Consider the following 13,752-nt stretch of genomic DNA (forward strand, 5'->3'; position numbering starts at 1 on the left):
GCCACATCTTTCTCCTGTTGAATGGCTGGTGGGTTCAAACAGCCAATCATTCGGTTAGCAGCTGAGTGCTTAACCACTGCATCACCAGAGCTCCTAGAAGTATCTGTTGTTGTTGTTAGGTGCTACTGATTTGGTTGTGACTCACAGTGACCTTATCTACAACAAAATATAAACACTGCTCAGTCCTGGGCCATCCTCAAAATCGTTGCTATGTTTGAGCCCATTGTTGCAGGCAGAAGTGTCTATATAAAATTAAAAAAAAAATAGACCACATATAAATACAAACATGTGGGTGCAGGCACATATATTCACTGAACATGCAAATATGGATACTCTGCAGACATATCCAAACATCTTCCAAGATTGGTTTCCTGGGTTTGAAAGCTTAGTTGTCTCATGGGACAACTCAGTCAACTGGCACAACATAGTTCACAAAAAATCATATCCGCATCCTGCTGAAGTGAGCAGCATCCGGGGTTTTACAAGCTTGAGAGCGGCCATCTAAGACATGATTACAGGTCTCTGCTTGCCAGGAGCAAAACAGTAAGAAGGTAACCAAAAGCTCAGAGAGGAAACAAGTCTACCCAAGCCACACCTCATTTACCTGGGACCAAAAGAGCTATACGGTGCCCTGCTACCACCAGTGACCATTCTGCCTGGGGTCACAACAGATAGTCCCAGATAGAACAGGAGAAAAATGTGGAGCAAAACTCAAATTCTTATTAAAAAAAAAAAAGAGAAAGAAATCCAGACAAACTGGAACAACAGAGAACATAGGGCTCCCTGAGTCTATTGCCCTGAGACGCTTTTTAAACCTAGAATGGAGCCTGTCGCCTGAGATAACCTTTTAGTGAAATAGCAGTATGGCACACAAAATAAAGGATATTACTCATAAGACTGGTGCTGTACTTAAAAACCATTGATATGAGACCAAAAGGTAACAGTTACTCGAAAGCAAAGATGAGAGGGTAAGGGGTCAGGGAAACTAGAGTACTGGAGATGGAAGAAACAGAACACAATTAAAGAGAATGTTGACACATGGTGATAAATGTAACTAACATCACTGAACAATTTGTGTGGAAATTGTCAAATGGGAACCTCACTTGCTGTGTAAACTTTTACCAAAAACTCAATAAAATGTTAGTTTTTAAAAAAGTAAATAGAAAGGTATAGTTGAGCCAAAATACATCATTAAGTATATTAAATATAAATAGATTAAATATTCTAATTAAAAGACAAAGATTGAGATCAGATAAAGCAAACTTTGAGGCAAAAAACCATCACCGAAGAAAGAGAAGGACGTTTTATAATGCTCATATTTTCAATTCATGAGGAGGAAGTATGGATTCTAACTGCATATCCATCTAATAACATAGTCTTGAAATACAGAAAGCAAAAATAATTAAAGAATAGATACACAAGTAGAGTGGAATATTTTGACACAAACTCTAGAACATACAACAACATATCATTAAGAATATATATATATATACGTACACATACACCAAACCCCTTGCCGTTGAGTTGATTTTGACCCACAGTGACCCTGCAGGACAGAGTAGAACTGCCCCATAGGGTTTCCAAGGAGTGGCTGGTGGATTGGAGCTGCCAACCTTCTGGTTAGCAGCCGAGCTCTTAACCACTGTGCCAACAGGACTCCAATATAGATTTAAACCACATAATTAGCAACTTAACCTCATGGAAATATATGGAATATGCACCCAACAATGGCAAAACGTCTTTTTATTTTTTAAATCACATGGAATATTTACAAAAATTGAGCATATATTGAGCCATAAATCAAGTTTTAACAAGAAGTTCCAAAGACTGAAGTCATAAAGAATACACGGTCTGAGCATATGGTAATTAAACTGGAAGTCGACAACAAACAGATAATGACAACAGCAAAAACCTTGCAAGTATAGGAATTAAGAAAAATGTCTTTAAATATCATATGCGTCAAATAAAAAATTACGCTGGAAATAAAAATGTTTTAAATTTAATGATAATAAAAAACACAGACTAAAATTTGTGGGATGAAGTTAAGTCTTCTTTAAAGGAAAATTTATAGTGTTAAATGCATTAAAAAGAAAAATAGAGAGGCTGAAAATCGTTTCTACATTTCAAGAAGTGACAAAACACCAAGAAAGTAAAAAGAAGAAAATGAAAATTATAAGAGAAGGAACTGGTGAAATATAAAACAAAGATAAGAAAATAAAGCCCAAAGTTGATTCTTTGAAAAACTAATAAAATTAATAAACACTAGGTAAGAGAAATTGTGCATAATATTATGAAGAATGGGAATTTCAGAAAGTTTAATTGTACTCACGTGAAACCTGTAGATGGATCAAGGGGCAATAGTTTGAACAAAACAAGGGAATACTGCATGGTTCAAAATTGGAAAAAGTGTACGGCAGAGTCATATTCTTTCACCTTACTTATTCAATCTGTACGCTGAGCAGATAGTCCGGGAAGTTGGACTATGTGAAGAAGAACATGGCATCAAGACTGAAGGAAGACTCATTAACAACCTGCAGATGAAAGTACTTGCTAAAAAAGATGACTTGAAACACTGTTGAAGGTCAAAGATTATAGACTTTAGTGTGGATTATGCCTGAATGTGAAGAAAATGAAAATCCTCACAACTGGACCAATAAGCAACATCATGATAAACGGAGAAGAAATTTAAATTGTCAATAGTTTTATTCTACTTGCATCAACAGTCAACACCCATGGAAGTAACAGTCAAGTAATCAAATGACATATTGCATTGGGCAAATCTGCTGCAAAAGATTTCTCTAAAGTTTTAAAAAGCAAAGATGTTATTTACTTTGATGACTTAAAGTGTGTCTGACCCAAGTCATGGTCTTTCAATCTTCTCATATCACATGAGAAAGATAATGAAAAAGGAAGACAGAAGAACTGATACGTGCACATTGTGGTGTTGGTGAAGAACACTGAATATATTGTGGAAGTATATTCCACAGTACAGTCACAGAATAAATCAGTCTCAGAAAAAAATATATCCAGAATGTTCCTTACAAGTGAGAATGGTGAGACTTCGACTTGCTTACTTTTTAAATTTTACCAGGAAAAATCAATCCCTAGAAAAGAACATCACGTTTGGTAAAGTAGAGGGTCAGCGAAAATGAAGGAAACCTTCGATGAGATGGATTGACACGACAGCCACAACAATGGGCTCAAACACACCAAAGGTTGTGAAGATGGTGTGGGACCGGGCAACGTTTCATTCTGTTACACATTAGGTCACCGTGAGTCGGAGCTGATTCAATGGCAACTAACAACAAGAAGTAGAACGACTAGGACTAAATTATCTGTGCCCTGGAGTTGTTGCAGTTGACCAGGAGTGTAACATACCCAACTCATTACTCCTGGCCACCCCTCAAAGACAAAGGGACACAGTGCCCATCCTTCTTGGAGCCTCCCCACCTATGCCATGTTCCCCAGAGATTCGAGCTCACCCACTGAAAGGGTGGTGTGGTCTGAAGGGGGTACATGGAGAAACCTCACAGGGGCCACATACATGTGCTTGCCAAGACCATGGGGCCACTTCCCTGATGGAGCCTTTCTCCTGGGACATCACATGAGAGTGGGCAGCCACTGGCCTTGGTCTTGTGGCTTCTTGAACAGTGTCCTGGGGTCTGCACACAGGCCAGGAGCCCAGTGGACTTCCCAGCCCCAAACTATCCCCAATTCCCAGAACAAATGGTGACAGGGTGAACAGAGCTGGGAACGCACAGACACCAGTCTTCTTGGCCATCCTCACTCAGGATTCCTGGTGTTGGTGTAGAATCAGGAGAGGGAGACAGAGGGACGTGCAGGGACATTGCAGGGGGTGGAAGCACTGAGGACTCTGGCCTTCTCTTTCCTGGGGAGGGACCCTCTGAGTCCTTTTCCAGGGCACCCTTGTCTAGAACAATTGAGGATCCCCAGATAGAGCGGTTTCTCCCAACATGATGTAAAACTTAACCCTGTTTTTATGTCAAATATCATGAAGCCAGGCTTCCTCACCACCAGAACGGAATGATGGCTACATCTTAAAGAACTCGGCGTTCACATGGTGTTCTATCCTTGCTGAGCACTCATCCAATAGCGCCTTTGGTGATTGGATTCGAACCTCCTGTGTTCTGTGAACGCCATCCTTCCTGTTCCTGTTGCCCCGCAGGACAGTCCCCCAACAAGGGCCAGGGCAGCACAGCTTGGCCACTACTGGCGTTCCTCAAGGCAGCGTTTCCATTTTTCCACGTTGGTCAGGATCATTTAATCTCAGATTGCTGCCAAGGCTTTCTGAGCTGGGAAGGCTGGCTTGTATTTATGTGTGCCTGTGGGTCAGGCGTGAGCGTGCTTATTCCTTCCAAGAAAGCCGTGTGAGACAAGACATGGAAGCCACCAACACAGGGACAATTGCATTTTAGAGCTTTGCGACATTAGAGCCACGGCAGAGACTCTGAGCACTCAGCCCGACCCATCTCACCGAGAACCCCGTGTGAGCAGTCTCCTGCCCCAGCTGATGAGGCCTGACAGATCCTCGGTGGCTGGTCAGCCTGCAGGCCTGCCTGGGGTTTTAGCTCTATCAGCAAAGATGGGCCAGAATGGGTAGACCTTGGACACCCCTGGCCCTGTTTCAGGGGACAGAGCCTACCTACTCAGCCAGCACCTGCCAAGGCGGCGCCAATAGGAAGAGCTCCTGGTGTTGGAAGGAGTCCCTGCGTGGTGCAAATGGTTAACATGCTCGACTACTAACCAAAAGGCTGGAGGTTTGAGTCCACCCAGAGACACCCCGGAAAACAGGCCTGGTGATCTGCTTCCAAAAGGTCACAGACTTGGAAACCCTATGGAGCACAGTTCTACTCTGTGCACATGTGTCTCCGTGAGTTGGCATCAACTCAATAGCAATGAGTTTGGGTTTTTTGGTTTCCTGATTTTGGAACCTCTCCTGGATCAGCCAGATGCTAAGAGGATGGGAGGGAGACGAGAGGAGGGGTAGGGGGAAGTGATAATATTGTCTAAATGGGATGGCAGACAGCTGGATACCGCCTTCTTGCCAAACAAATATTTGCTCAGTGATCGCTAAAGGTGAACAACATAAACACGGCCCCGATCCTCGCAGAGTCTGCGGCCTATTAATGGAATTAATTGTCACTTTGAGAAACTAATGAGCACATATGTGATCGTTTGGATTGCAGTTCAGCAAATATTCCCTCCCCACCTCCTCCTACTGGGGTGGGGTGGGGGGACTGCCCTGCTTTGGACTTTGGGCTGGGCCATGTGACTGCTCTAGCCAGTAGGGTGTTGGTGAGCTCCATGAGCAGAAGCCTTCTGCCCTCTCGGGATACCCCCAACAGGACTATGCCTTGAGTAGCTGCTGTCCTGCAGCCCAGGCCCCAGAATCCACAGGGGGAGGCAGCCTGGAGCCTGACCCGCAGGCTAAAGCTGAGCCACCCAGCTGAACCCAGCCTGAGTCAGCCAAACCGCGCTGGCCGCTGGCCTGTGAGCATAAGGATCACATCTGTCGTGGCAAAGCACTGCGTGTTGGGGTATTTCGTTACACAGCATTATTGCGGCAACCGCTGGCTTAAACCTCATGTAAACCGGTTGCTGCTGAGTTAACTCCCGCTCATGGCAACCCCATGTGCTCTACAGGGTTTCCAATGGATGGTATTTCAGAAGCAGATCACCAGCCCTTTCTTCCAAGGCACCTCTGGGTGGACTTGAACCACCAGCCTTTCACTTAGCAGCCTAATGTGTTAACCATTTGTACCACCCAGGGACTCCAAATACCATATATGAATGAGCTTTCTTTCAGTTGGGAAAAGGGAAGTCTGAGAGGGAATAAGGCTGCAGTCTACCAAATCCTGAACTCATTTATAGAATGAGCACATACGTACTCACCAAATTCTAGAATATTAAGGCAAAAAAGGGAGTGGCCTTCCCCTAGGATATCGATATCCAATTACTGTCGAGTCGACCCTGACTCATGGCTACTCCGTGTGCATCAGAGTGGAACTGTGCTCCATAGGGCTTTCAGTGGCTGAATTTTCAAGGAGTAGATCTTTCTTTCGAGGTGCCTCTGGGTTGACTCTAACCTCCAACCTTTCAGCTAGCAGTTGAGCACTTAATTGTTTGCACCACCCAGGGACTTCCAAGATTGAAAACAAAACAAAACAAAAACCCATTGCTGTCGAGTAGATTCTGACTCATAGTGACCCTATAGGGCAGAGTAGAACTGCCTTATAGGGTTTCCAAGGAGCAGCTGGTGGATTTGAACTGCCAGCCTTTTGGTTAGGAGCTGATCTCTTAACCACTGCGCCACCATAGGGGTCAGCAAATTACAGCCTATGAACCAAGCTCAGCCTGCCTCCTGTTTTTGAATCGCCCATGAGCTAAGAATGGTTTTTACCTTTTTAAATGGTTGAAAAAAAAAGATCAAAAGAAGAAATAGTATTTCATGACATGTGAAATTCTTATGAAATTCCGACGTCAGTGTTCACAAATAAAGTTATATTGAAAGACAGGCACACTCATCTGTTACGTGCTGTCCCTGGTTGTTTTCATACTACAATGGCACAGTGGAGTGGTTTCAGCCCACAAAGGCTAAAGCGTTCACTTTCTGGCTCTTTGTGGGAAAAGTGTTCCGGCCTCAGAAGAGGAGAAAGCCTTAGGGCAAAGGACAGAAAGTGTCACCTCATGCCACACAGCTGCACTATGCCCCAGAAAAAGTGAAAATAGGTTTGTGGGTGTCTTTACAAACTTCCTCAGGCAGCCCATGTCTGAGGCCTCCTTGGTGCCTGGCTCTGAGAGAGTGCGCTTGCTCAGTGCTAGGGAGGTGGATACATTACCTCATGTTTATTTGTAGGGAAGTTGTTGTTGTTGTTAGGTGCCATCGAGTTGATTCTGACTCATAGCGACCCTGTGTACAACAGAATGAAACACTGCCCTGTCCTTCATCATCCTCACGATCGTTGTTATGCTTGAGCCCATTGTTGCAGCCACTGTGTCAAACCATCTCCTTGAAGGTCTTCCCCTTTTTCGCTGACCCTCTACTTTACCAAGCATGATGTCCTTCTCCAGGGACTGATCCCTCCTGACAACATGTCCAAAGTATGTGAGATGCAGTCTCACCATCCTTGCTTCTAAGGAGCATTCTGGTTGTACTTCTTCCAAGACAGATTTGTTCGTTCTTTTGGTAGTCCATGGGATATTCAATATTCTTCTTCAACACCATTACTCAAAGGTGTCAGTTCTTATGTCGTCCTTATTTGTTGTCCAACTTTCACATGCATATGAGGCTATCGAAAACACCACGGCTTGGGTCAGGCGCATCTTAGTCTTCAGGGTGACATCTTTGCTCTTCAACACTTTAAAGAGGTCCTTTGCAGCAGATTTGCCCAGTGCAGTGTGTCTTTTGATTTCTTGACTGCTGGTTCTATGGATGTTGATTGTGGATGCAAGTAAAATGAAATCACTGACAATTTCAGTCTTTTCTCCGTTTATCATGATGTTGCTTATTGGTTCGGTTGTGAGGATTTTTGTTTTCCTTATGTTGGAAACCCTGGTGGTGTAGCGGTTAAGTGCTACGGCTGCTAACCAAGAGGTTGGCAGTTTGAATCTGCCAGGCTGTCCTCGGAAACTCTACGGGGAAGTTCTGCTCTGTTCTATAGTGTCGCTATGAGTCAGAACTGAAGCGACTGCAGCGGGTTTTTTTTCCTTTGGTTTATGTTGAGATGTAATCCATACTGAAGGCTGTAGTCTTTGATCTTCATCAGTAAGTACTTCAAGTCCTTGTGGGGAAGGGGCCCTTCTAAAACTTCAAGTTGAGAGTCCAAACTTTCTACTTACCCAATATGTCTCTTCCTTCCCCCAAAGCCTCCATCACTCATCCATTCCCTGAACACCTGCCAGTTGCAGCGCCCTGTGCTCACAACCTTGACAGTTCGTCTATTCCTGTACTCATCTATCTATTCTTCCATCCATCCATCCATCCATCCATCCATCCATCCATCCATCCATCCATCCATCCATCCATCCATCCATCCATCCATCCATCCACCATCCATCCATCCATCCATCCATCCATCCAGCCATCCAGCCATCCAGCCATCCAGCCATCCACTCTTCCATCCAACCATCCATGCATTCAATCGTACATCCACCCAACCATCCATCCACCCATCAACACATTTATTCAATGATTATTTCCTGAGTGGCCACTTGCAAAGCACCATGTTGGCTCAGGGATATGGTGGTGAGCAAACAGATGAGTTCTGCGTCTTTGTGGAGCTCACAGTCTTGGGAAGGGAGAAAACAAATTGGTCATCACACACTGTGACGAGACAACTGGACAAGACCAGCAGGGAGTGCTGAGGGCCACAAAGGGAGAAGGTCATTCTGAGGAGTTGCTATTAAGCTCAACCTGTAGTTGAGGGGAAAAATCACCTGAAGGGCGAGAGGCTGGACCAAGACCCAAGACCCAAGGCCCAAGGCTGGACCAAGTTGGTCCCCTGGAGTAGGGTTTTGGGGAGGGCCAAAGCAGCCTGAGGGGCAGCTGGGGAAACCAGCAGGGCCTGCAGCCTGGAGTGGTCTCGCTTCCATGACAAACCACAACAGTGCCTTGTTATCAAAGCCCCTGCAACAGGACAGGCCTCATGCTTCTGGGGAATGGAGGGTGGAGGGCGTCACTCCCCAGGGAGGCTGAGGACCACTCGGCCCAGGAGTAAGCTCTCCCTCCTCTAAGCTGTGCATCTATGTCACTGTTCTGTACTTTGTTGCTTGCCCATCATGCAGGGGACTGGGAAGCAATGCTGCTGTTCCTGTCTCCTTCTCCATCACCCCTGTGGGCCAGTGTGAGTCCCCTGAGGCTGAGCCTTGGCTCCTCGGAGGCCCAGCACCTGGCCCTGTGCACACAGTAGGTGATTTATGATTCACATCAGGTTATTTCACTTAGTGTAAAAATATCAACTTTTCTCCTAATTTCCTAAGAAAATCTGTTTCTGGGGGTCATGACTCTTCCACCCCCCATCTTGAACCCCTACAACCTCCCCTCGGATGGTGGAAGCCAGGGTGAACTCAGAGCTTGTGGCCTCAGGGCTTGTGGCCTCAGAGCTGGTGGCCATGAGTCCTGACCAGCTGGTGAGGTCTGATGAGAAATCTCCCTCATCATCCATAAAAAGGAAAAATACCGAAAAGAAGAAAACTCACCCAGTTATGAGCTGGGACCTGGGCAGAATTCTGCTTCCCACTCCAAGGGAGAAGATTTATACGAGATTTGGAGGCCAAAGAGGCCAGCCTGGAAAGCAGACGAGACAAAAGAATTGATCAGAAAACTCCAAGTGGAGGCCTGTAATTGTGAGAATGCCGCACTCTGAGGGCCTTTCCCTGCTCCTGTGGCCTGGACTTCCTGGCCCGACTCCGCCTGCAAGTCCCCAGTCCTAATTTTGTTTTAAGTGCTGACTGGGCGGGCCAGTGGCTGTCTGGTCATTGTCACCAAGCCCTCATTTCCTCTGCTGCCTGGAAGCGTCATCTCCATGGGGACCTCCAATGTTCCCTGGCCCCGGGGGCCCTGGTCCAACTCCTGACCTGGGTGAACTCAATGGCCCTGCCTCTCAGGGTCCAGTAGGCCCTGGACCCACCAGACGAGAAGCACCGGGATGACAGAGGCTGAGAAAGATAGGAGTTAGCGGGGGAAGGGAGTCCCTCCTCCTTGTGGGCAGGCTGGGAGCCTGGGGCAACCGGGTTTTGGAAAGTCATGGCTGCTTCTCAACAGGGCAGCAAGACTGACCCCGGGGCTGTTCTTAGCCAGGCCGTCTGGCCACAAACGCCCAGGTGGACATGCTCCCTTCTTGCCCACGTGGAGCCCAGATGCACAGCCAGCTGGGACTCGTGCTGAGTCCCTGAGCAGCAGACTCCACTGACAAGTCCGTGTACTCTCACCCCCGCATCCGGAAGGAGCTGGATGTCACAGAAAGGATGACACAGGGTGGTCCATCCCCAGCCCTGGCAGCATCTACACAGCCCTGGGGGTGAGTGCTGACCATGCTTTGAGGCCCTGCGGGAGACTGGTCAGTCACGCGGCACCCAGATGGGGCTTGTTGACATACGAGACCCCTTGGAGCCTCTGCTACTGTTCCCAGGGTGGTGCGTCTGACCTCAGGGCAGAAATAATCTAAATAATCTAATACATCACCCGTGACACACTTGATATTCTGAAAGGGAGGCTGATTGGAGACCACTCCCCCAGGTTCTAACACAACGGGTGAAAGTTTCAGTTTTGAAAAGAGGATTTTTTTTTCCCTCTCGCATGAGTCACTTTCTCGGTGCATGGCGAGATGGCCCGGCGATTCTTATCTTTGAACCCCATATACTTACGCTTATTAAAATCAATACCGTCCATTAGCCAGCGATGTTTCCATTTTTAATAATTGACTGATATATGGCCTGTGCTTTTATAGGACTAAACAAATTTCCGCTCCCGAGCCCCCGCCAGAACCCGGGGGCAGGCAGGGCGCGGCCCTGGACGTGAATGTTTATTTACTGCCTGCTCCTGACTGGGAGCCTATCTGGCCTCGGGCCTCAGATGGCTTTTACACAGGGATTTACAGCCCACTTCCTGTTTTCCAGACGCGGCACCGTTTGTAACGGGCATAATGAATGCAAAGTATTGTGAGTGCAATCGCCCAAGCCATAGAGCCAGGGGGGCCCCCACAGGCCAGGCGGTAGAGGAGGCCTGAGGGGTCTACTACTTATTTATTCATTCATTTCTGGGGGGACTCTGGTCAGGGTTGGGGTGTTTTCACCCCTTGGCCACTCTCTCCTGGCTTCAGCAGGGACCTGCTCAGCAGGCGTTTCTCTGGGATTGAGGAAGGAGCAGGGTAAACCTAGGGATGGCTTTCAGATCTAGGGGTGATTCCAGAATGGTGGGCTTTGGAAGGTGAGGGGCATGGGGTGTGCCCCTCAATCCTCCAAGTCCGTATACCTTTAAGGTCTGTCACCATCTTATTTCTCTCTTCTGCTCTCCTTCACCTGTGTACCAGTCCTCACAGCGTCACTGAATCCTGTTAGCTGGTTTTCAGCCAAGAGGTCAAGTTATATTGTTTACAAACATTTATTTGAGGTCAGGCGCTGTGCAGGGCACAGGGAGTCAGAGACTAGCCAACCACCTCCCGCCCTTGCAGAGGGTGGGCAGATGGAGCTTGGGGAGCCCACTGGAGGGGCCTGGGACATCGTGGAGGGGTCTCTGCATTAGCCCCTGGGGCCCCTGCCATGTGACCTCGGGCGACCAGCCTGAATGGCCGAGGGTCTTGTGTCAGGGCTGAGCACAGGGCTCTGGCCAAAGAACCAGAAAGCTGAGCAAACCGGCCAGGGATGAATGAATTCTTGGGTCAAGCCAGACTCTGCTCACCATGCCCACCTTTCCTCCCAACTGCAAAGCCAGGGGCTCAAGTCGAGGAGCCAGGACGACTCATGGGCTTCTATTCAAATGGTTTTCCAGCTGTGTTCCAAAATATTCTGGGATTTTGGGATGTTTCAGGACTAGGTATTTTGGGGTGTCTCAGGGCAGGGATTTTGAGATGTTTCAGGACCAGGTATTTGGGGTGTTTCAGGGGTCTCCTGGAGGTAGGGAATGTAGGCTGTTCAGATTTTGCTTCCATAGAATCAGCTTCGTTTCTGTCTTTTAATTTTTTTTTTTTTTTTTATACCACAGACTCACTGCTTTGGGTAAGTCTGCTTCAAGAGACCTCTTCAAAGTTTACAAAGCAAAGATGCCACTTTGATGACCATGGTGTGTCTGAACCAAGCCATGGTCTTTTCAGTTGTCTCATAACCAGGCGAGAGCTGAACAATGAACGAAGACAGAAGAAGAATTGATGCATTCAAATCATGGTGTGTCAAAGAATTTTGAACATCCTGTGGACTGCCAGAAGAACCAACGAATCTTTCTTAGAAGAAATACAACCAGAGTTCTCCTTAGAAGTGAGGCTGGCCAGACTTTGGCTCACTTACTCTGGACATGGCATTGTGAAAGACCCATCGCTAGAAAAGGACGTCATGTTTGGTAAAGCAGAGGGTCAGCGAAAATGAAGGAAACCTTCAATGAGACAGATTGACACATTAGCTGCAACGATGGACTCAAGCATACCAACCATCATGAGGGTGGTGCAAGACGGGACAATGTCTTCATGAGTTCTGGGCCGACTCGTCGGCAACTAACAACTACAATGCTTTGTGGGGGATCAGAGTCCTGCAGCTAAAACAAGTTGAAAACCATTTGTCTGCTCTGACCCTTTCTTCTTACATGTGGGGAAGCCAGGGCACAGAGAGTAGGAAGTACCTCAGCTCCCATCACAAGGAGGAGTGGAGGGAAATGCTGATTTTTGAGTCCCCGCCCCCAGCCGGCCCCTCTGCCTGAAGGTGGCAGGGAGGGGAGGGCCCAGAGCCACAACAGGCCTTTCTCAGAGCTCTCCTGGGGCCCAGACTGGCAGGCAGGCCATGGCCGGCCACCCAGCACAGACCCTGGTTGTGGGCAGCAGCTGCAGGTCTGTGGGCTACGTGCTTGTCATCTGTGGCTTCATAAAATGCCCCTAATGAAAGTAGCACAGGGCGGAGGAGTGGGCGGCCTGAGCCAGGCTGTGCTGTGGAGAAATGTGCTTGTTAAAATGTGTAATGAGAGACATAACAAATCCCCAATATCAGGCAACGCTGTCGTTAAATCCCTTAACGATTGTGGTATTTCTCTGGTGCGAGGCATAGCTCTTTATAAAGCCCTGGGCATGAAAACGGGGGGTGGGGAGGTGGCAGGGATGATGTGGGACCATGAGGGACAGTGTGGAGTTGTATTGGGGGGCCTGGAAAGGACCTTTCCTAGAGTCCCAGGCCTGGGAGCAGGGCTTTTAGCCCTCCTCTTCCGCAGTCCTTTCTCTGTAGTGGCCTGGCCTATCCTTCAAGGTCCCTCCTCTCCTGAGGCTGGGCACAACTGGGTGGCAGAGGCACACTGGTGGTCCTTGGTGCTGCCATGCAGCTGTGCTGGCCCCTAGAGGCTCACTGAGATCTGCATGTGCTGGGATGCCAAGCCAGGGGCCACCCTGGGACGTCTTCCCGGACCAACCAGGGGCACCATGCCAGGACTGCCCTGGGCCTTCTCTTGGGGCCCCTCTGGGCCCTCTCCCAGGACCAACCACCCTTACCCTAGACCTCTCTCAGGGTCTCCCTGGGTCATTTCCCAGGGCTCACCCAGGCCATCTCCTGTGCCCCCCTGGGCCTTCACTTGGGACCCCTAGGCCCTTTCTCAGGGTCTTCCTGGGCCCTCCCCCAGGGTCTTCCTGGGCCCTCCCCCAAAGACTCCCAGACTGTCTCTCAGGATCTCCAGGGCCCTCTCTCGAGGCCTCCTCAGCAGTTATCTGCAGGGTGGGACAAAAAGGAAGGCTCAGAAAACTCTAGAAGGTGATTGTGGTGGACAGAAGAGCTGGATGCTGCCCAGAACACTCCACACTCAGAAAAAGGTCTCCCCAAAGTGTGGAATTCCATCTCTGGCCCACTGGCAGCACCATGCTGAAGACAAAATGTCACCCCGACACATACAAAACCCTCCTTACTGCAAGCCTTCCTCTGTGCTTAGCACCCTCCACAGGTGGACACTGGGACATTTGCCCAGGGCACTCATTTGTGAGGGCAGCTTGGGACCTCTGCCCAAGGCCACTGGTGTGGGAGTGTCCAGGGACTGTCGGAACGAAGCAT

The sequence above is a fragment of the Elephas maximus genome, chromosome 3 (assembly GCF_024166365.1).
Source record: "Elephas maximus indicus isolate mEleMax1 chromosome 3, mEleMax1 primary haplotype, whole genome shotgun sequence".
Lineage (NCBI taxonomy): Eukaryota > Metazoa > Chordata > Mammalia > Proboscidea > Elephantidae > Elephas > Elephas maximus.